The sequence below is a fragment of the Phyllobates terribilis genome, unplaced genomic scaffold (assembly GCF_046119375.1).
Source record: "Phyllobates terribilis strain yellow unplaced genomic scaffold, ASM4611937v1 Scaffold_114__1_contigs__length_5359813, whole genome shotgun sequence".
Taxonomy (NCBI): Eukaryota; Metazoa; Chordata; class Amphibia; order Anura; family Dendrobatidae; genus Phyllobates; species Phyllobates terribilis.
The window spans coordinates 1,814,647-1,839,742 of record NW_027362874.1 but is presented as its reverse complement, the minus strand read 5'-3'; the positions used below and the strand labels follow the sequence as shown (position 1 = coordinate 1,839,742).

Genomic DNA, 25,096 nt, shown 5'->3' with positions numbered 1-25,096 from the left:
ATCATATGTAAACATTATGACAGAAGTAGAATGGTCCGTGAACAGGTCTTGTCCAGTATTGCTCATCTGTGATAGCTGGCCACTGTCGAGGGATTTGAATGTTGGACAACAACCTATGAACTTTCATGCTTACGTAATATTAGGTTGGGTAAGCATTTTTCTAAAGTATAAAGCTGTTGAAGAATTCAGTTATGGCAGAAGCATTGTGGGCCTTTGAAGAAGACGCTCTTCAAAGTGTAGGACCTAGGACGCATTCTCTGCCCATCGCTGAGCACTTCTCCAGCTGAAGTTTCCGGACAGATGATGTATATGGTACTAGGGAAATCTTTTTCTTCTTCTATCCAATAGTAAGTATGTAACCTTTATAAGTATTTAACCTTAGTAACCTTTAATCTACAAAAATGTACGCAATATCATAATATCATACTATTCCTTTGATTCTGTATTTAATCTTTCAAATGATCTATTATAAATAAAATTGCGTTATATTACAAATGGTTGCCTTCTTTAAAGCCATATCCGAACCTTATTGCTAAAAACTTGGCAATACACATGGGCAACTTTCCCGTCTTGCTCTCATGAGGTACGCTGGAGCACAATTGGTGGAAATCACAGGTATGTGATTGTACAAATCTACCCGGTCAGGTAGTTTGTCTGGCCACTGATTCCTTTCTTCTAGAGGTAAAGTCTTCAGCCGGTCTATGACGATATTGTTCATCTTTTCACATAGACCATTGGTTTGAGGATGTTACGGCGTAGTCCGAATCTTCTTACACCCGTACAGATGGTAAAACTCTTTGAACAGCTCGGCTTCAAAAGCAGGGCCTTGATCCATCAGCATCTTATCTGGGTATCCATGGGGCCTGCAGAAGTATGCTTGAAACGTCCTTGCTGCAGTTTCTGCCATCAGATCCTTGATGGGGGCTACCACCAGGAACCGGGAGTAGTGATCCACCATGGTCAGGGCATAGGAGTATCCTGACCTGCTGGGTGACAGCTTGACATGATCCAGGGCAAAGATCTCCAGGGGCTGGGTGGTCTTGATGGACTGCAAGGGTGCTTTCTGGCTGCTGTAGTCTTTTCTTCTGAGGCTACAAGGTCCACAATCCCGGTACCATCTCTCTATGGAGCTCCGCATACCAACCCAATAAAACCGACTCTTCAGGAGGGTTTCCAGTTTCTTCCAGCCAAAGTGCCCTGCTCGATCGTGGTAGGCCTCCAACACCATCTGGATGTCTGTCCTGGGCACTACGATCTGCCATACCATCTCATGGGTCCTAAGGTTGACATACCTCCGGCACAGCTTCTCTCTATAGATGAACAGCCGGCTTCTCTCATTCCACAGTTGCTTGGCTTGTGGAGGAGCGTCCTTCTCCAGGGAGTAACCTTCCTGGGTTATCAGTTCTTTGATACGGCTGACAACCGGGTCGCTGTCCTGGGTCTCCTTCCAACTGTAATGAGGTAACGGGTTTAGTGTCTTACCGCGATACCTCCTGGAGGTGCGCTGCTCGTGTACCATCCCATTTCTGTGGAAGGCAGGTAGCTCAATCTCCTCCAGGTCATCCACTTCTTCTTCATTGTCCGACTGGTGAGGCATTCTGGACAGGGCATTGTCGTTGGCGTTCTTGTGGCCTGTCCGGTATTTGATGGTGAACTGATAGTTTGACAGTCTGGCCATCCAACGCTGTTCCATTGCTCCCAAATTGGCTGTCTCTAGATGCGTCAAGGGGTTGTTGTCAGTATAGGCCGTGAACTTAGTGGAGGCCAGGTAGTGCTTGAATCGTTCAGTGATGGCCCAGACCAAGGCCAGGAGCTCCAACTTGAAGGAGCTATAGTTTTCTGGATTCCTCTCGGTAGGACGAAGCTTCCTGCTGGCATAGGCTATCACCTTCCTTTTGCCATACTGCTTCTGGCTTAACACAGCTCCTAGTCTCTCGTTGCTGGCATCAGTGTACAGCAGGAAAGGTTGGCTGTAGTCAGGGTAGGCCAGGATTTGTTTGCCAGTCAGGATCTCTTTCATCACTGCAAAGGACTCAGCCTGTTCTTTACCCCACTGGAAGGGGGATTTTGCCTCTGTTGGACTGTCCTACCAGGAAATCTTGCAAAGGCACTGCCTTCTTGGTGTAGTCCTTTACAAATCTCCGGTAGTACCCGACCAGTCCCAGTAACTGATGTACCTCCTTGAGATTCTTCGGTTCTGGCCATTTCTGGATGGCTGTGACCTTATCCGGGTCTGGTGCTACGCCTTCTGGACTGACGATGTGCCCCAGCTACTGAACCTTCTGTTTAAGCAGGTGGCACTTGGAAGGTTTCAATTTCATCCCATACCGGACAATGCTTCAAATACCTCCGCCAGGTGCTTCAAATGGTCCTCATAAGTCTTGGAGTAAACTATTACGTCATCCAGGTATAGCAGCACGGTCTCGAAGTTACGGTGTCCCAAACAGCACTCCATCAATCTCTGGAACGTTCCAGGGGCATTGCAGAGTCCGAACGGCATGCTGTTGAACTCGCAGAGTCCCATCGGGGTAGTGAAGGCCGTCTTCTCCCGGTCCTCCTCAGCAACTGCTACTTGCCAGTACCCACTAGTGAGGTCAAGGGTAGAAAAGTAATTTGCAGACTTTAGTGCAGCCAGGGATTCCTCTATATGGGGTAAAGGGTATGCATCTTTATGTGTTATGCGATTTACCTGTCTGTAATCTACACACATCCTCATGCTTCCATCCTTTTTCCTGACCAGGACCAGGGGAGCTGCCCAAGGGCTACAACTATCTCTTATTACCCCTGCTCTCTTCATATCATGCAACATTTCCTTCTCTTTTTGGTAGTGTGCTGGTGGTATGGGTCTGTAACGTTCTTTGATGGGTGGATGGTCACCTGTGGGTATATGGTGTTGTACCCCTTTAATCCTCCCAAAATCAAGTGGGTGTTTGCTGAATACCTGTTCGTATTCCTGGACCACCCTGTGTACACCTTGTTTTTGATGGACAGGAGTGGCGTCAGTCCCAATATGGAGCTGCTGACACCAATCCTCCACCTGGGTTTCGGAGTCATTGTCCTCCACAGTGTCTGATGAGGTCAAGAACTATACTGTGTGTATGGCATCATCATTCACAGTATACAACCGGGCAACAGTGGCGTATCTTGGTAATTTAACTTCGTCCTCCCCACAATTTAGGAGACGTACGGGTACCCTCCCATTGCGTGCATCAACCACCCCTCTGGCAGTTAAGAGTGTAGGTCTGTGCTCTGAGCCAATGGGCTCCACTACCGCCTGGTAGTTCTGTCCTTGAGACCTATTGCTGCCCTACACCAAATCAGCATTTCACTCATCGGGGGAATCACAATGGGTATCGGGTCTGTCACCCGTACATTACCGATCTCACCACCTGTTAGCTTTACCTGTTGCTGGTACAGGAGGGCTCGTATCTCTCTCTGGAGCACCTTCCTCTGCCCTGGTTTGGCAGTGTCAGCAATCTGTTGGAGCAAAAACAACACTTCTCCCAGTTACCAACAATATTTGTACCAAGTATCATATACAAGTCTGTATCACCAGGATTAGACTCCACTACAATCAGTCCTTGGTCTTTTAGTTCCGCTCTCCCCACCTTCACTGTCACATCCTTAAACCCTACTAGGTTAAGAGAAAGGCCGTTAGAGGGATACACAGAGAGGTTCGGGCTGGTGGCTGGAGTTCATCTACAGACCAGTACCTTTTGTAGAGGACATCAGGTATGATGGTTACCTGCGAGCCGGTGTCCAGCAGGGCAGGTGTCGCAATGCCATCCAGCACAATGGACAGGAAAGGTCTTCCTCACACGAACCGATGGTACCAGTTTCATAGGCCTGGTTGATTTACTCCTGGGTGTCGGCCCTCGGCCCCAGGGTTTGCTCGTTTAAAGGACAGTTCTGCGCTCTGCGACCTGCCTTGTGGCAGCGGTAGCAGATGAAGTCTCCTGTAGGGCGACGTTGGTCGTTGGTCCTCCCACGGGGTGGTGTTGTCCTCCTCCGGGGTGGCGTTGTTCTCCTACGGGGTGGCTTTGTCCTCCTTCTTCTCCTCATCCAGGGGACATCTTCAGGGCTGTCGGCCAGTAGGATCCTTCCTTCCGGCTCAGGCTCCGTCTGTAGCTGCAGGGTGCTCAGGACAGTGGCCAGGGTTTTACTTAACTGGCGCACTTCAGAGCGTAGTCTGTCCAGCTCGCTACGAGGCACTGTTTGCATTTTTGTTTCAGCCGTTAATGAAGGAGCAGTGGGCGCTGTGGGCACTGGGGTGGCCCCACCCTGGTAGCGCTGGATAGCAGTATCTGTTGTTTCCACGGACTGCAGACCCTTTATAGCCATGTCCTTAAGGGTGTCAAAGTTGGCATCTGGATGATCTAAGGCCCACCACCGTAGAGTTCTGCTCTCCTCCTGGGACCTCAACCCCCGGATGAACTGTTCCGTCAGCATTTTATTTTTATCTTGCATGCTGGCTGGACTAACCTGTTTCAGGGCCCCAGAGCCGTGGAGTACTCAGCAGCCGGGCCTATGGATGCTTGCGGGGGATATTACGGTGGCTGGCCCGGTCCGTGGCCCAGGGCGGTCAACAAAAGGGGAAATATTTACAGGGGATTATAAGAGTTTGTGACGCCACCTGTGGATTGCGGCTAAAGGGAGCCGCCGCTGCGGAGAAGTCCTCTGAGGCAGATGTTAGGGCAGCTTATGATGGAACGGCTCCCCACAGGTGGTGCGGGCCTCAGGGCAGCGTGGGGGGTAATGTTTAGCAGTGCAGGGGAGAGACAGCCAGGGCGGTTCAGGAAGAAATGACAGACACTCACACGGGGGTGCGCTTCGGTACCTTTACTGGTGTCGGTGTGGTATGGTCCAGGGTACTCGGTAGGCAGGGTGCATTTCTGGACTCTCCCCAGTGAGCGGGTATAGGGCCTCCTGATCCGTCGCTTCCACTTGCTAAGCTTCTGACCTGCCTGGAGCAGGGCATGGCTTAATTACTGTCTCTCTCTCTTGCACCTGCTGACCTGGTGGTAGGGCCTTCTCTTGGAGATCACTCTCCCTGGACACTGGGGCCTCCGTGACTCCTAGCCCTGGTGCTGTAGTCAGCGTTGATCGACCTGGGACTTGTAGTCCTCCAGGTGTCCGGTGATCCCTACTGGGTATGAAGGAACCCGGAAGGCGCGGACCCGATGTCCGGTATATATTTCGGAGTGAGCCTGGTACGCTCCTCTGCCCCCTCAACTCCTCTCTACTTTTCTCTTTGCCGTCAGCCACACTCGGGGCCCTAACTCCTCATTCGTGCCGTAGGCCTTGGCTCGCCTAAGCACAGCAGCCAGCGTGCTGCCTCTTCACTGGTCTAAGTGCCAGCACACTCTCTCACAACTCCGAACTCAGCTCCTGGCTTCACCTTCCCTATGTATATGTCCCTAATGGGCTCCCTCAGCTGGTGTGAGGTGGAAGGGTGGAGGTGTATGAATGTAGTGAGGGCCTCTTGTGGAGAAGTCAATCCATGCACCCAACTGGGTTGTGTGGCACCTAGGCGTAGCAGGACGCCACATATGGGCTGTAGTCAGGACATGGTAGGAGCCCATACATTCTGCTGCCTCCAAGAATATATACTTGGTAGGAGCCTACAGATTCTCCTGCCTCCAATAATATATACCTGACAGGAGCCCATACATTCTGCTGCCTCCAATAATATATACCCGACAGGAGCCCATACATTCTGCAGCCTCCAATAATATATACCTAACAGGAGCCCATTCATTCTGCTGCCTCCAATAATACATACCCGACAGGAGCCCATACATTCTGCTGCCTTCAATAATATATACCTGACAGGAGCCCATACATTCTCCTGCCTCCAATAATATATACGTGACAGGAGCCCATACATTCTGCTGCCTCCAATAATATATACCCGACAGGAGCTCATACATTCTGCTGCCTCCAATAATATATACCTGACAGAAGCCCATACATTCTGCTGCCTCCAATAATATATACCCAACAGGAGCCCATACATTCTGCTGCCTCCAATAATATAAACCAGACAGGAGCCCATACATTCTGCTGCCTCCAATAATATATACCTGACAGGAGCCCATACATTCTCCTGCCTCCAATAATATATACGTGACAGGAGCCCATACATTCTGCTGCCTCCAATAATATATACCCGACAGGAGCTCATACATTCTGCGGCCTCCAATAATATATACCTGACAGAAGCCCATACATTCTGCTGCCTCCAATAATATATACCCAACAGGAGCCCATACATTCTGCTGCCTCCAATAATATATACCCGACAGGAGCCCATACATCCTGCTGTCTCCAATAATATATACCTGACAGGAGCCCATACATTCTGCTGCCTCCAATAATATATACCTGACAGGAGCCCATACATTCTGCTGCCTCCAATAATATATACCTGACAGGAGCCCATACATTCTGCTGCCTCCAATAATATATACCCGACAGGAGCTCATGCATTCTACTGCCTCCAATAATATAAACCTGACAGGACCCCATAGATTCTGCTGCCTCCAATAATATAAATCTGACAGGACCCCATAGATTCTGCTATCTTCCAGAATGTATGGGCTCCTTCCAAGTCCTGACTACAGCCCATACATTCTGGCTGGCTCACTAGTAAAGACGCTAGAATGCATGGGCTCCTTCCAGGTCCTGCAGTCAGGACCTGGAAGGAGCCAATACATTCTAGTTTCCACCCGAAAATGATGATGTGTGCACACACCCTTAGGGTGACTCGTCACACCCAGTGCCATGGAAAAGTTTAGCAGTTGCCCAATCAGATTCCATAGGTCATAGCAGACAAGAGAGTGAGTTGCACATGTGCGACCATCTCTCCTCTGATAGTGGTGCGAGGCAATGCCCCATTACTGTCACACAAACACAAAAAAAGTATATGGCTCAATGTGCCTGACAGAAGCTGCTTTGGAGGTTGTAATGGCCCCCTTATCATTTGGGCTCCTGTGCAGCTGCACAGGTTGCACCAATCATTTGTCCGTCGCTGGTCCTATATATATACTGCAGATTAGCATCTCGTTTCAGGTGACGGTCAGAAGTTTATCTCAATGGGTGGCAAAATATTGCCCTGTGAGATGCCCGCCTAAAAATTCTGCCTTAGAATGGGACCGAGTGTGTGAAGTGGGATCAGGAGCTGTACCTGGTTCACACACAGTAAACGCTGACTGTCACACAGCTGGCATCTGTCTCAAACAGCAATTGCCGGCGCTAAGCATCAAATGCAGCTGTTAACCATTTAGATTATGCTGTCAATTTCTGACAGCGGCATTTAAATGGAGAAGTTACTGCTAAAGCGATTGTGGGGTACCGATAAGCTGCCGGAGGCCAAGGGAAGGCCTGATCCACTGCCATTTAGGCTTTCCAGTCACATTAAGAGGTGGGAAAAAATATATTGTTCACCCTTCTCGATTTATGGCAGTCCGTGGACATCGGACTGAACTCGGATGTCTACCGAGTGAGATTAGATGTTTTCCACGGACCCATAGACTTGCATTGCCAATTTTGATCCAACACTCGGATGAAAATATGACATGTCACCAATTTATTTTTTTTTCTCCCTCGGATGACTGGGTCAAGTGCACAGCCCAATATAATAACATGGATACGAGGGCTATCCGTGAAAACCAAGGATAACACTCGTCCGATATAATAGGTCGTATGCTCAAACCCTTGCTCTGATTCATTCTCATCTGGACTACTGCAACTCTACTAAATATTCTCCCTTTTACTAAACTCTCCTCTCAAATCCATCCTAAATGCGTCAGCGGGGCTCATATTTCTGTCCAGCTGTTACACCGATGCTTCCACCCTGTTTCAGTCATTGCACTGGTTGCATCTGCTAAAGAGTACAATATAAACTTATCAATATCACCCACAACACTCTCCACAGTTCTGTACCACCCTGCATCTCCTCCCTCACCTCTGTCTACCACCCTATCTCCGTTTTCTGTTATGCTAATGACTGTATCCTGACATGCTCTATAATCCAAACCTCCCACTCAAAATCTTCTCTCATGCTGCTCCAGTTCTCTGAAATGCATTACCCCAAACAATCTGGTTAATTCCCAGTATCCACAGTTTTAAATGTGCTCCAAAACCACATTTCTTTAGACTAGCCTATCACAGTACCTCACTAATCTAATCATTGCCCGTTCTCTCTTCTTAAATTCTTAGAATCTTGTACCTTCTGTCATCTATTCTCAACAATCCGTGCACTCAGTAGCACTTTGTATCTGTCCTTATACAGGTACTGACTGATGACTGGTTCATGAAGCGTTATGTGAATACCCCTATTTATTAGAATGACGACTGGACTATACAATACAAGCCCCTTTTGCTCATCCTGCTATTTTCTAATAGATTGTAAGCTCTTGCGAGCAGGGCCCTCACTCCTTTTAGTTTTTGTTGAATTATGTGTTACGATGTAATGTCTGATATTGTTTTTACAAGTATTGTAAATTGCTGCGGAATATGTTGGTGCTATAAAATAATTATTATTTGCACTCATGTATATTTAGAATATGGAAATTATTTTTTATATTCTAGAGTACTGATATAGCAGCCGCCATATGCTGTGCTATGTTAATAGTGGAGCGCACCACATCACTGTGCGCTAGTAGTGGACTACAGCTGTCTTATTAGTGGCTGCTACATCTGGATTTAGAATATTGTAAGCGTTAATTAATAATATGGAGAAAAAAATGTCTCTGGAGCTCTACACCACGGGCGGACCCTGGGAACTTATTGTAAAAATGTGAATCCTATTCCTGGGAGTACAGCAGTGTTTCTTTACACCTGAATATCTGACAAAAGAGAGAAGTACTGCATAAGGCTAAGTGCCCATGCTACAGAAATGCTGCATCTACCTGGCAGGAAGAAAGGATGCGGATTTTACATGCGTTTTTCTTGCCAGGTAGAAGCGTTTGTCAAGCGTTTTTGCATGCATTTCTGCATGCGGGTTATCAAGCGCTTTTCCAAGCGATATTAGCATTGCTTATAAAAGTGCTTGACAATTTGGTCACACTATGTAAATCCATGCAACCGGCATGAATTTATATAGTGTGGCCAAGTTAATAGTTAAAAAAAAGAATAACAATGGTAAAAAATAAAAAAAACATTATACTCACCTTCTGATGGCCCCCGGTCATTTCTCCGCTGCGTCCTGTCTCTTGTACGGCTCGTGGTGGTGTGAAAGGACCTTTCAGGACGTCATTTAGTCATGTGACAGGTCACGCGACGTTCTATGGTACCCGAGTCCCCTCTTCTCCAGACCCGGGTACCATCCGCACATTGAATCGCTTAATATCCGCATGTGCACATGTAGTCATGCGGATATTAAGCGATTCAATGCAAGTCAATGGCGGCAATTACTCTGCGTGTCCGCAAAATTAATGGACATGCTGCGTATTTTTCCGCAATGATAATCCGCAGCGGAAATTTCCGCAGCATGTGCACAGCACATGCGGATTATCATTGGGGACCATGGGGCAGGTATTACCAAGCGTTTTTTTAAGCGTTTTCGCTGCGGAAATTTGGCGGCAAAAACGCTTGAAAAACACATAGTGAGCACGCAGCCTAACTCTTCAAAGGTGTTGTCCATGATCTGAAACTTGTGTTTTTTGTCTAAAAACAGCACCACAACCTGTCTACAGGTTCTGTGTGGTATTGCAGCTCAGCTCCATTTATTTCAGTAGAGCTGAAGTCCAATGCCAGTCACAATCTATGGACAGATGTGATATTGCTTTTGAAAGAAAACAATAATGTTTTTCTAATCCTGTATGTGAAGATCTGAGGTTGTGGGTTGCAATAATCACTAAGACAAGTTAACGATGCAACAATAGTTCATCTCTTATGACTCGCCCCCTGGGCCGTGGGGCACGCGGAACCGGGCAATAGGGAGACGCTGGGAGTAGTAATGGCGGCCTGGTCCCGCGGCTCAGGGTGGTCAGACCAATGGTAGTCTTCTACCGTACTTTAGATAATGTCCGACTACGCCACCCGTGGATTGCGGTTATTAGGAACCGCCGCTGCAAGGCAGTCCGCTGGGGCTGATGATATATGCAGCTGGGATGGTGTGACTCCCCATGGGAAGAGTGCGACCCCAGGGCAGTGTAGTGAATGGTGGGAGTGATGGTGGTGAGAGTCCCAGTACCGGTAGTGCTGGAGGCGCAAAGGAGCACACAGACAACAAGTTACTGTCCAGGGTCTTTACTCACAGTTCATGTGCTCCGGGTCACTTCGGCACCAGTAGTGACCGCCCGAGCCGTGCTGCGTCCACCAGGTGTGGGGCTCGGTCAACTCCCAGGCAGTTCAGAAGTATGGCTCAGGACCCCCTTTTGTCCTTTCTCTGGCCTGCCTCACCAGTGACCCACTTTTGTCCAGCTGCCGCGGACCTGTGCGGTTAAACGTGGGCCCCGTCCTCCGCTGTCCTATATGGTGCCTTCCTAGCAGGTTTGATGAGGTGTTGCACCAATAAATCATCACGACGACCGGTCTTTGGCTGAGGGTAGTTTCTCCTCCACCAACTTGGGATCCGGTACCCTTAATCTGCCTGACCCTTCACCCTGTATTCTCGTGGGTTCTTAGGGTCCCTTCCACCTTCTTGTTCCTGAGCCCTTCTGTTTCTCTGTCTCTTCTTCTCCCTTTCTGTTCCTTCCTGTTCTGTCTTCTCCTCCTTCCCTTGGCCTCTTCTCCAGGCCCACTTCTCCTTCTCCTCTCAGGCCCTGGCCTTTTCTCTAGGCCTGCCTCTGGAGCAGCACTCAGCCTGAGCTGCTGCTCCCTGTCAGCTCTCCTCTCAACCTCTCCTCACAGACTGAACTGAACCAAGACCTAAGATGGTGCCCACCTTTTATACCTCCCTCTGACCATGAGCCCAGGTGACCAGCAACCAATGGGCTCCTTCCTATGCCCAGAGACCCACCCCTATCTGCTCCTACACCACTGGGTTTTCCTCCCCCTCCCCACTCCAGCCAGGGACAGATGCTGTCGTGCCTGCACTTCTGTCTAGTGGGAGCACCGTTGAGCTGTCCCTCGGAAATGGGGTGTGTGTGGTGCATGCAGCTTACTGAGTCCTGGTCCACACTCCATCCTTACCCGGGAGTGGAATATCACACCTCTGGTTTGAGGTGCAATACCCCTGTAGCGGCCGAACCCTCGGGGTGCTACACTTACATCAAAGGTTTTACTACGACTCTAGGTAAATGGCCAAAATACATTGTCCCCAGTGCACAAGATACCCTTCCTGGGGCGGTAGTTCAACTGCCTTTGTACCAGGCGATACTCACTGTTTCCCAACTTTTGGTTGGCTCACAGATTTCGTATCGTCAACCAGTATAGTTTGTATTCACATTCCTCGCTCCTCCAGACGACAAGATAAAACGATAGAAACACAGGTATCCAGTAGCAACAGTCCTTAAGAAAGTTCATCAAATCCAGACGACAGATTCCACAACTGTAGCACATTTATCCAGCCCAGTGATCAACCGATCTTCAAACTCCATAGGCCATTCATCCATGGATCCAGGATCTCAGCCTAGATCCTTTCCCTTCAACGTCATTTCACCAACTTCCTAAACATGGGGCTTTTTTTCCTCCCTTCATGGGAGCATTTGAGGGTCATCAGAGAGGTTCACATACAGCAATTTGAATTGGTTTTAGAAATAATATTTTTCTTTCATATATTTTCACGTTTTGGGTGCAGTTTTTGTTTATGTCCTAGATCATATTTATGACTTTTTAGCATTGTATAAATAAAGGTTACATTTTATTATTAGATCCCTTTATGATTTCTGACTTTTTGAGACCTCTATATAAATTTGACAAATAACCTGCAGATTAACTGCATATCTGCAGGTCAATAGCCATTCTTTCACGTGACAGGTTCCCTTGTAGGGTTGTCGTATGAATGCAATCCTTAATAAACCCAATCCTGTCTATGCTATATATACCCTTGTCCAGATCTATATTATAAAAGTATACAGTTGACATCTATCTGATGGATACATTTTTTGGCCAAACCTGTTTTCTAGCTTGCACGTTATATTCATGCTGCAGTGTGGACTTACTTTACAGAGTGTTTTTTATAGCAGCGTGCTTTAGTAGAGGCATTTCCATGGGGATTTTTCACTTGATGTGATATGCATGTAACATTTTACTGTATATGCCGTGCTGCCAATGTGGTTTTCTGTAAAAAGATGTAGTAAATTAATTATTAAAACACTGCGCTACGACAGCCATCAATTACATCCCATAATGATACAATAACCAGTACAGTTCTATTATCCTCATTAGACAGTGGTGTACACAGTTTATTGTATAGACCTTTGCTGCACAATGGGACAGTGTTCATTTATGTAAAATAATCCATAGATGTGGGACAGGTCCATAGGGATATGTACAAACACCCTCCATATAAATGTGCATATATAAGCTAACACTGCCCCCCTACAGCTTCAGTGGCTGATCTCAGGTGCCCACAGGGAATCAGTGCCCATGTATTGTTATTAGACTTCCATTGTAGTCTTTATTAACACATCTACAACCCTTTGTATTATTCTGAACCTCCATAGAAGTGAATGGAGAAAGCCTATCATGCACAGCCACTTCTATGTTCATATTAACTAGAGATACAGCCTTATCTCGATAGCTGTGGGGGGCTACAGAGGTGGAGCCAACATCTATTAGCCATTTATGGCTTATTCGGTGGATATATCTGAGAGGGAAATAACCCTTTAATTGGGTTATCCACTACTAGACACCAACTATTGATGGGCCAAGGGAGGTGAGAAATCTAAAAGAAATTGATATCTCCAGACCAGCGCTGCATACCCCACTGGTTACATGAGGTTAACAACCGGTGGGGGCAACGCAAGAGTGTTGCAGCTTCTGTTTGGTTGCAGCATTCATATTTCATCTAAGCCAGAAAAAGTAGTGCTCACATGACACCCCTGCCTGATGTTGATGTCAGAATAATGGCGGGATACACAACAATGAGTATAAGAGGGCACTGGTTTGGGAGGTGATTTGGAGGTGATTTGGGGATTTTTTAATATTTTCTCCTTCCTAGGTCCACAAATAAGACCCTACAAGTTCCAGGGAACATAGGTACACAGAACACCCTTTTTGGGCTGTGCATCTTGTCTATATACAGTGGGGAAAAAAGTAAACTGCTAAAAAAAATAAAGGGAACATTTAACCAACAGAATATTACTCCAAGTAAATCAAACTTCTGTGAAATCAAACTGTCCACTTAGGAAGCAACACTGATTGACAATCAATTTCACATGCTGTTGTGCAAATGGAATAGACAATAGATGGAAATTATTGGTAATTATCAAGACACCCTCAATAAAGGAGTGGTTCTGCAGGTGGGGACCACAGACCACATCTCAGTACCAATGCTTTCTGGCTGATGTTTTGGTCACTTTTGAATGTTGGTTGTGCTTTCACACTCGTGGTAGCATGAGACGGACTCTACAACCCACAGAAGTTGCTCAGGTAGTGCAGCTCATACAGGATGGCACATCAATGCAAGCAGTGGCAAGAAGGTTTGCTGCATCTGTCAGCGTAGAGTCCAGAGGCTGGAGGCGCTACCAGGAGACAGGCCAGTACACCAGGAGACGTGGAGGGGGCCGTAGGAGGGCAACAACCCAGCAGCAGGACCGCTACCTCCGCCTTTGTGCAAGGAGGAACAGGAGGAGCACTGCCAGAGCCCTTCAAAATGACGTCCAGCAGGCCACAAATGTTTGAAACAGACTCCATGAGGGTGGTATGAGGGCCCGACGTCCACAGATGGGGGTTGCGGTCACAGCCCAACACCGTGCAGGACACTTGGCATTTTCCACAGAACACCAGGATTGGCAAAGTCGCCACTGGCGCCCTGTGCTCTTCATAGATGAAAGCAGGTTCAAACTGAGCTCATGCGACAGACGTGACAGAGTCTGGAGACGCCGTGGAGAGCGCATAGTGGGCAAACAACCTTACGCGGTGAAATTAGCTGCATCTTTATCTCGTCCACCTAAAGGGACTGTCAGCACAGAATGACTGTTCAAACTTAGTCCCAACTCTCGGTGCTTAATGACGGGGTCAATCATTTATATACACCTTCCCACCTGCTTGCTTTCCCTCTATCCACACCCTCCTCTTCCTTGATTGACAACTCTGGCTTCATAGAACCATAGAAGGAAGGAGACAGAGGTAAAACAAGCAGGTGGGAAGGTGTATATAAATGATTGGCCCACGCCGTGATCCATGGAGCGCTTGTACTTGGTTTCAACAGTCATTCTTTGCTGACAGTCCCTTTAAAATCAGTGTTTCCCAAACTCCAGTCCCCACGGCCCCCCACAGGTCATGTCTTCAGGATTTCTATAGTATTGCACAGGTGAGAGAATTCCTGATTCCTTGATGATACTTTCATCACATGTGTAATACTGAGGAAATCCTGAAAACATGACCTGTTGGGGGGAAAACCTGACCTGTTGGGGGCCATGAGGACTGGAGTTTCGGAAGCACTGCCTTAAATGGAGCGGTGCTGCAGTTTTATTATTCAGCGATTAGCAGGATCCCCCAACAATTTCTTAAGAAATGAGAAAATGCAGTCCCTAATGATGTCCTCTGACAATAAGCGGATCACGGACAGCAGATGCATTGGGTTCTGCATTTCTTTGAGAATGGGATGGGGCAGCTTCTGTCTTCTCAGTGATACAATCAGGAAGGAGATGCAGCGTGAGACAATCCCTGTCTAGATCTTTGATCTGATCATCAATACAGAGGGCTGATTGGTGAAGACAGAGGGAAAGGCTAATAAGATTATTAAAAAAACCCTTAGTTTTTCAGCTGGTACTTCCTCTGGGGTCAGTATACCAACCTCATTGACTTCATAGCACTTGCCAGAGTGGGCAGACACGATTTATTGCCTTTACACACGTCACCTCCACACAGGGCGATTCTGGCTACGACGCCTCTGTAGTGATCAAACGTTGAGTCAAACAGCAGGGCTTTAAGAGGGCTGCCCTTTTCAATCTTGGGACTAAAACACAAAAATAAGACATCCTGTTAAGAGGTATAAAGGTAAGTAAACCGCATTCAGTCCGGGGTGATGAATTCCAAAAGACAAAGTTTATTCTGCCATCACATAACGTTTCGACCTGTTCTAGGTCTCTATCAAGTATATACAAAGACATACAGGGATACTGATCCCCCTGGTCAGTGGCCAGAACCCTGTAAATTCCCCTTAAATGGTCCGAAACTGAAACTGTGGGAACAATCGAATCCACTTAGGGTTCAGCAAACTTACAGTCAAGGGTTTGATAAAGTTACCTACACCCTTGTGTCTCCGGAAAGCATAGCGTACGTTCACGTGCTGAAAATGCCGACCAGTGCTGGAGTGAGCAGAGGTCCGCAGCTTATGACACTCCTGCTGTAGTGAAACTACAGATCCCAGCAGGCTGACTGTCTCTCATCAAGTTATTCTGGGAGCCGCAGTTTCACAAATAGTGCTAGAGGATCCATGTCAGAAATATGAGGCTGCCACTAGGGTTTCTCCCACAAATATGTAATCGGATGTGGAGCAGATCTGCACGTGGATGAGCCATATTCTCTATCTGTGAACATACTACTCTCCTTCACTCAGATTCTAAGTGGTTCTGCAGCGCATCTGTGCAGAGCAAGCTGTCAATCAAAATACGGGCCAGGTTTACAGCCGTCACCTCCGATATAGTGAGCGGTGCTGTGATCCAAGACTGTAGCCCCTCCGTGCACAACGATGAGTGAAGGCCGGCAGCTGCAGGGAGGAAAGAAGTTAATTTTCTCCCGGTACCTGCACTATCAATAAGGCGGCCGGGCAATATTGTAACAATATTTATCTGCAGATTAACCCTATACCTGCAGGTACATAGCATTTTTCAAGGTGACAGGTTCCCTTTAATAAAGAGAAGATGGATAGAGCCGCATTAGTGCATACTCACGGTGGAAGCCTCCTGACAACTTCTTGAAGAACACTTTCCACATTTGTTCCAAGCTTCGCCGAGATCTAATAGAAATAAACAGAGAAATTAATTTCTTAATACAGTTTAGAACTCGGCTCCAATGAATCACAAGAAATGAAACCTGTTTGAAGCTGACAAGCAATCAAGCCCCTCCGTAAGCCGCACAGAACATGGCTACTTATGTCGTCTGCAGGTGATTAAAGGAACCTGTCATGTTGAAATGGTATAAGATCTGTAGGGGGATGTTGTAGAGCAGAGAAGTTGATCAGACTGATAGACATATCTGTGGGAAGAGAGTCAGTAAGACTTGCATTTTATGCAGAGAAAGTCCTGCCGTATGTACACTAGTCCAGTGGGCGGTCCTAAGTGATTGACAGTTCCCTGTATGACCATGCAGGCAAAGATAGCTGTCAATCACTAGCATGACCGCCCACTGGACTCATCTGTACAAACAGCAGGATTCCACTGAATAAATTGATACAGGAAAAATATCTATCTTTGTACTGTGTTAGCCAGTAGATAGAAGAGTATTTAGATTTGAGAGTCCTCATTGGTTGATACCTTTTAATGGCTAACGGAAAAGATGGTAACAAATTGCAAACTTTCCAGACTACTCAGGTCTCAGGTCTGCCTGATGAAGAGGCCTGAGCAGTTTGGAAAGCTTGCAATTTGTTACCATCTTTTCAGTTAGCCATTAAAGGTATCAACCACTGAGGACTCTCAAATCTAATGAATGAATTACAATTTATACTCAATCTTCTCCCACAAACCTATATATCGTTCTGCTCAGTTTCTCATGGGTAAAACCTGTAAGTCTGAATGGGGCTGTAATGTTATTACAATCATGTAAACGCAGATCACAAAATCTTTCGTAAGATCTTTTTTTTTTTAACACTCAAAACCCCTATGGATATTTATGTTTACTAAAGGATTCCTTACCAATTCTTTTGACAGCTCTTCTTTAGGTATGGACACATACCGGCATCCGGCATAAAAACATCTGGAGACTTTTCCTTTTTCTGTGATATTGGATAATCTTCTTCATTTCTAACGCTTTAAATCTTTCAAATTCTTTCCGAAAAATGTATCATAAAGGGACTTCCTCAGGTCAGTTTTGCTTGTGGTTGTGTTACCATTATTTCTGCCAAATGTATCAAAGAGTTGCACGATGTTTGATAAATGTTTATGTAGCACTTCCATCTTTATTTATTTTACTCACTTATATAGCACCATCCTATTCTGCTGCGCTTTACAGACATTATCATCACTGTCCCCATTGGGGCTCACAATCTACATTCCCTATCAGTATGTCTTTGGAGTGTGGGAGGAAACTGGAGAACCTGGAGGAAACCCACGCAAACACGGGGAGAACATACAAACTTCTTGCAGATGTCGTCCTTGGTGGGATTTGAACCCAGGATCCCAGTGCTGCAAAGCAACAATGCTAACCACTGAGCCACCGTGTATCTTTATCCACTGAGCCACCATGTATCTTTATCCACTGAGCCACCGTGTATCTTTATCCACTGAGCCACCGTGTATCTTTATCCACTGTGCCACCGTGTATCTTTATCCACTGTGCCACCGTGTATCTTTATCCACTGAGCCACCGTGTATCTTTATCCACTTTGCCACCGTGTATCTTTATCCACTGTGCCACCGTGTATCTTTATCCACTGAGCCACCGTGTATCTTTATCCACTGTGCCACCGTGTATCTTTATCCACTGTGCCACCGTGTATCTTTATCCACTGAGCCACCGTGTATCTTTATCCACTGAGCCACCGTGTATCTTTATCCACTGAGCCACCGTGTATCTTTATCCACTGTGCCACCGTGTATCTTTATCCACTGTGCCACCGTGTATCTTTATCCACTGAGCCACCGTGTATCTTTATCCACTGAGCCACCGTGTATCTTTATCCACTGAGCCACCGTGTATCTTTATCCACTGTGCCACCGTGTATCTTTATCCACTGTGCCACCGTGTATCTTTATCCACTGAGCCACCGTGTATCTTTATCCACTTTGCCACCGTGTATCTTTATCCACTGAGCCACCGTGTATCTTTATCCACTGAGCCACCGTGTATCATTATCCACTTTGCCACCGTGTATCTTTATCCACTGAGCCACCGTGTATCTTTATCCACTGAGCCACCGTGTATCTTTATCCACTTTTAACGTCACCAGTCATTCTTAGACCTGTGTAGCTTACCAAGCCTAATTTCTAAAAGTTGCAAGAGTGCTGTAAAATAGGAAGCTGCACATTTTTGCGCAAAAATGATGCGTCACAAAATAGTTTCGTTTTTTTTTTAACACCAAAAATTGATGTAAATTCCTCGCTACATTGCCCCTTTTCCAGCCAAATTTTGTAGAAAAAAAAATAAAAGACAAGGTACAGACAGCGAAGTTAAATTTGCCTACAGGAATGATTTTGATCTGGAGCGCATTGTACCCGGATACAGTCACTAGCAGGAATGTCAAACATCTTCTCAATTTGTTTCTCCACCCTCTCCGGATCTGCATTCTTCAAGTCTATCTAAAAGCAAAAGTATAAATACTAATTATTTATCAAAGCTGGACAAAATCTAGAAACCATATAATAAAACGGGCATAAAATATAGTGCTGAACAAGAGTTAGGGAGAGATGTACAACTGGCACTGGCCTTTACAAGGGATTGTGTAATCGTACAAAACTAGCAAAAATGTAAAGTGCCTGTAAAACAAGCAACTTGCAGTTTACCTCTTAGTAAAAATCCTATTCTTTCTCAAGAACGGGAGGAATTTTAATTTCATAATTTTTGTTTAATCAAATAATTTTTATTGAAAAGCTCCAAATACAAATTTTCCATCTTTCAAATAACATACATGACATAGTAATTCCATAGTATAAAACATGCACAAAGTATCTGAACTTCAATTCCCTAACCCACCCTAAACCCAAATCCCAACACTCCAGAGAGAACCATTCTCAGAGCAGTTCTAGAATAACGAACTACAGCATTCGTAGAAGGGGGAAGAAGATAAAAAAGTGACTAACAAAGGGATAACAACCAAGAGAAATTGCTGAATGTTATGTCCAAAGAAATATATCAAATGACACGTAAGATGTAATAAAAAACCTTTATTCGACTATGGTTACAGTGGTAAGAAAAGCACAAGAGTGTCCGCATTCATAAAGAGATATGTATATATGAGAAGCATCTCACCTACATAGGCATATATGCACACATCAGTCATATATAATAAATGGAAGTCTCAGCAATTGATTTACATATATCTATAAGGCACTTAGGGTAGTATAAAATGTCCATGCATAATAATGGTTAGGAGCAAATATAGATCATTGCATAAATATAAAATCTAAGAATAACTACTATCTTTTTATGAATGCGGACACTCTTGTGCTTTTCTTACCACTGTAACCATAGTCGAATAAAGGTTTTTTATTATATCTTACGTGTCATATGATATATTTCTTTGGACATAACATTCGGCAATTTCTCTTGGTTGTTGCATGTTTAGCCGAATGGTCTGCCATTCGTTGTCCATATAGCACACATTCCTTCATCATCTGGATGTTTTATATTGACCAAACTGGTCTCTGATGAAACTCCAATACATGTGGCTATATCCTATGTGTCTGCATATTTAACAAAGGGATAGCAGCGTTTTAATTTTATCATTTACTGCTTGATGCCTGAGCCGGGAAGTGCACGCTTGAAAACTGTTGCAGGCTGCTGTAATCACAGGACACAAGCAAAGAGCATGGCATTTCCTATCAGCAGGGAGGAAGTAAAGGGAACAGTAATGAAAGTCTCCTCCTACTCCGCTCCATATTGAAATGAATAGTGTGCATCCTACAAATGCGATGCATATGTAGCACCCCGAGGACTCGGCTGCTACAGGGGTATTGCACCTCGAACCAGAGGTGTGGTATTCCACTCCCGGGTAAGGATGGAGTGTGGGACTGAGCTCAGATAGCTGCGTGCACTACATTCACCCCATTTCCGGGGGACAGAACAACGGTACTCCCACCAAATAGATGTGCAGGTACGATAGCGTCTGTCCCTGGCTGGAGTGGGGAGGGGGGAGGAACATCCCAGTAGTGTAGGGGCAGATAGGGGAGGGACTCTGGGCATAGAGGTAGGAGCCCATTGGGTGCTAGTCACCTGGGCTCACACATAGAGGGAGTATATATGGTGGGCACCATCTAGAGACAGGGAGAGTCGAGTTCAGAGGAGGAGCAGAGCAGAGGAGCTCAGCCAAGAGGGCTGACAGGGAGCTGTGGCTCCGGCTGGGCCCAGCTCCAGGGCCAGGCCTGTAGTGGAGAGGAGGAGGAAGAAAGGCCCAGAGACGCAGGACCAGAGGGAACCCTGAGATCCCACAAGTCACCGGGTGAAGGGTTGGCAGAAAAGGGTACCGGATCCCAAACTGGCAGAGGCAAAATATCCTTAACCAGGAACCGGAGGTCGTGGTCAAGTTTTGCCACGACCCTCACCATATCCACCAGGAAGGCATACCACGAATAGGGTCAGGAAAGCCAGAGAAGGTTTTGCCACCAAGAGGCCCGAGGGAGCCGGACAAAGGTGGATCCCTGGTGGGGACGGCCAGCAGAGAGAGAGAGAGGGGAGCTCAGGACCACGCTCCGGAACTGCCTGGGGGTTAGCCGAGTCCCGCACCTGGTGAACGCGGTACGGCTCGGGTGGTCACTCCCGGCCGCAGTGACTGAAGCAACATCTGTTAGTAAAAACCCTGAAACTGCATCATACGTTTCTGAGTCTCCTTGTCGCACCATCACTACCACCATCATTCACGTCTGCTGCCCTGAGGCCATACCCCTCCCGTTGGGGGTTATACCATCTACGCTGCACAACCATATTACCGGCCTCAGCGGACTGTCCTGCAGCGGCAGCCCCATAGCTGCATTCAACGGGTGGCGTAGTCGTACAACACCTACTATTCAAGACACTGCCGCTCAGCTTGACTCCCTGGGCACGGACCGGGTCACCGCCACGAGACTACTACTCCCATCTGATCCGGCTCCGGGTAAGCCCCCGTGCGCGCGATGCCGCACGACACAGAAGGCCCAGGGGCGCGTCACATACAGCAAACAATTGATTTTCCATACACAGGTTTTGAGTTGACCACTGGATATACACATGTGTATAACTAATTACCAGAACTGGAAATCGAAAAAAAAGACGAGCAAGTTTGGGGTGAATCCTGCCTTCATTACTGCATAGCCGCTCATAGAGGGATCGGTACTAGGAACAGCAGGAGTGCCGGCGATGTTCACAGATTTACCTGCTGCGGGACTGAAGGAGTCTGATAGTGTTCGACTCTAAGCTTTTTACCTTGTTTACGACAGGAATAATTGAAAGCTGTGCTTCAAAGGCGAGGAAGAAGTTTGTCACCGTCTGCGCTTGAATACCCTTAAGAGAGGAAAAAATATATATACATATATACAAATACTGAAACATCAAAATGCATTAGAAGATCAAACCTGGTGAAGCGGTAAATGACTTGTCCTCCAGGGATACAGGCTACTGTCATTCAGTAATTATTTAATAGGACTTTTACATTTTATGTGATCACCACGCTAGAATGTAAATGATGAAAACACAACACAACTCCTCACCATATGAAGATATTTTGTGTTTTATAGAACAGCATTTCTGTGGAATAACACGACTGATTTACTGTGTATGCACCATAGCCTTCATTTGATGTCACTTACTGTCACCTGTCACCTTGCCCCAACTCTGCAATCCCCAATATCAGTCCATGACCTCAATGGGGTCACTATAAAGTTCTAAAGAGGACTGGTCATGTCTCTATTAGAAAATAGACAAACTTAGGATAGAAACAATATGAGCATATACCCTGCTATAAGTAAGTAAAAAGCAATAGTGAATATATATAATATAGGGTACTTAGTAAACATGGTTTTTGATTTAAAAAAAGCAATCCCACCCGCACCAAGGTGTACCCAGTCAGTTATGTGAAATATATAATAAAATACACTTTGGTACAATATTAGTGTTTTGTCCCTTTAAATCTGCTGCTACTTCTGTCACCATGGTAACTGCATTCATACTCAGCCAATAGGATTGCTCGGTTTGAATTTGGAAAAAAAAAAAAAGTCCTATATGGTCATTTTGTTCCATCTCATCTGAGTGTGAAGACAGACACCTGCGATCAGCGAGAGATTATAGGTATAAGACGTGATATAATATAACGGACGGAGCCACATCCCATCACATGCACTCAGCAACCACAGCTGACAGGAGTCAGCACATTTACCAGACAATAAGTTATTATTCCCCAACACATGATACGCTGAGACACCAGTGGGGGGCGTCGCACTCGTTACATCTCCCATCTGGATGGATCCAGCGACGAGATCCTGATATTTCCCCCCAGCTCCGCTCCTCCATAGGGAATGGCCCAGATGCACGCAGAACGGACCGAAGTGTAATACTGCTAGAACTCTGCATGATATCACATCCTCCATATATACCACATAATAAAGGGGTGCTCCCACTGGGACAGGTCATCACCTATCCAGAGATCAGTGATAACTTGTTCCAACTAGACATCCCCTTTAACCGCTTCCCGACCGCCCACTGTAGATAAACGTCCGCGCTGCCTGGGCTCTGTGCAGCGCGGACGTTTAAAAACGGTGGGTGGTCTCGCAGTGCTCAGGACCCCCTGGGTCCTGCAAGCGCTGTGAGAGCGGTGCAGAGCGTTAGCTCTGACAGGGAACATCATCGGGACCTGATTAGATAAGGTCCCAGTGATGTTAACCCTTTGCTGTCTTCTATATGCTGTGATCTATAGTGATCACGGCATATAGGAGACAGCAGGAGGAGAGGGGGTCGTCCACTTACCTCTCCGACGGCCCCCCTTATACCTTCCAGGACCTGGCGTTGCTATGGCAGCTGGAGGTCACATGACCGCCTCCAGCTCTGCCATATATGGTGTCCTTCCTGTCTGACTTCAGCCTGTATGTAGCTGATGCCAGACAGGAAACTGACTGAAAGAGTCAGTGAAGATCTCATGTAATGTAATATATGTCTATTACATTACATGAGATCAGGGATCAGAAAAATAAAAATTAATGTCCCATACAGGGACTAAGTAAAAATGTAAAAAAAAGTAAAAAAAAATGTTTTGAAACTGTTAAAAAAAAAATACAAAATAAATAAAAATAAATAAATAAAATATTAAACCGATAAATCCGTATATTTATGCAAAAATAAAAAAAGTACACATATTTGGTATTGCCGCGTTCGAAACAACCCGAGCTATAAAACTGTCACACTAATTAACTCCTTATGTGTACACTGTAATAAAAATAAATAAAAAACGGAGCAAAAAACTATGCTTTTTCCTCATATCGCCAAACAAAAAGTGGAAAAGAATGCGATCAAAAAGCAAAATGGAAATAGAAATGGTACCGCTGAAAACGTCATCTTGTTCTGCAAAAATCAAGCCACTATACAGCTCCATCAGCCAAAAAATAAAAAAGTTATACCTCTCAGAATAAAGCAATGCAAAAAAAATATTTTTTCTTTAAAATTGTTTTATTGTGTAAAAGCGCCAAAACATAAAAAAATATACAGTAAGTGTAGTATCGCTGTAAATGTACTGACCCGAAGAATAACGCTGCCTGATCACTTTTACCACACGCAGAACGGCATAAAAAAAAAACTCAAAAAACAATTCCTGAATTGTTGGTTTTTGTTAATTTTAACTCCCAAAAAAACGGAATAGAAAGCAATCAAAAAATGTCACGTACCCACAAATGGTACCAATAAAAATGTCAACTCGTCCCGCAAAAAACAAGCCATCACATGACTCTGTCGGCCGAAATATGGAAAAATTATAGCTCTCAAAATATGGCGATGCAAAAACTAGATTTTGCAAAAAAAAAGCGTCTCTTAGTGTGTGACAGCTGTCAGTCATAAAAACCCGATATAAATCTGGTATCTCTGTAATTGCACCGACCCGAAGAATAAAGTAATCTAATCAGTTATATCACACTAGGAACGGCGTAAAAAAATAAATAAAACCAATTCTTCACCTGCTACTGATTTGTTTATTATGTCTCCCAAAGATCGCAGTATTTCTCGGCACACATTTATCCTGCGCTCTGCGCTGAGCACTTACGCCAGAGTTTCCATGTAAATCTCTGAAATATGTGATTCAGCCGGAACCCATGACGGAAGATTCCCTGTAATGAGGCAGATATAGGCCACTGTGGATGCCGTCTGGCCTGTGATCCCACGGTGTCATTTGTTTTAGGCGTGCATAAAAGTGCGGTTGGCCACAGTTTTGTGCACTTCTGAAAAAAAGGACACCGCTAAACAGAGGCCAGACGGAGTCCAGAGTAACTCTGCTGCCTCATTACAGTGAATGGATCCCGCAGGGGTTTCATCTGAATTACATCACTTGGAAATTTAGATGGAAACCCTGATGTAAGTGCTCAGCCTAGAGCGCCGGATAAATGTTACGTAAAATGTTCCCAATAAAAGCTTCAACTTAGTCCTCAAAAAAAGCTAGTCCCCACTCAGGTCCGTCATCTGTTAAAAATATAAGGGACTTACAAGTTACTGGTAGCAGAAAGGCTCTGGAAAAGCGAAATGGCCCTTGCCCCCTAAAAGAAATTCAAAAAATTTTGTGCTCCCAAATCCAAATGCCTATTCTACAATAATTTGTTCTCCAATTGTCAAATAGCACTCCATCCCCCCCAGATCTCGCCGTATGGCTGAGCGGTACGATACAGCCACATATGGGGTATTGGCACTTTTAGAAGAAATTGTGTGACACATTTCGGCACCATTTTTACCCATTGCCCTGTGTGAAAATGTAAAATCTGAGGGTAAAACATTTTTTTGTGGTAAAAATATAATTATGCTTTTTTCACTGCCCAATGGTATAAATTAAAAAATTAAAAAATACTCACTACTTCCCTAGATGAATTCCTTGAGAGGTGTAGTTTACAAAATGGGGTCACTTGTGGGGGTTTCTGCTGTTTCTGCATGTCAGCGACTCTTC

The 25,096-nt window shown here is 45.7% G+C and overlaps 1 long non-coding RNA gene across 1 annotated transcript in view; it reads right to left on the bottom strand.

Moving 5' to 3' along the window:
* The window catches only part of LOC141201395 (uncharacterized), a 28,549-nt gene extending 16,371 nt beyond the window's left edge, over window positions 1–12,178 (bottom strand). Inside the window, exon 1 of the long non-coding RNA XR_012272938.1 lies at window positions 12,111–12,178. This is a non-coding gene — a long non-coding RNA (uncharacterized lncRNA). The remainder of the gene's footprint in view (window positions 1–12,110) is intronic.
* Window positions 12,179–25,096: the final 12,918 nt, after the last annotated feature.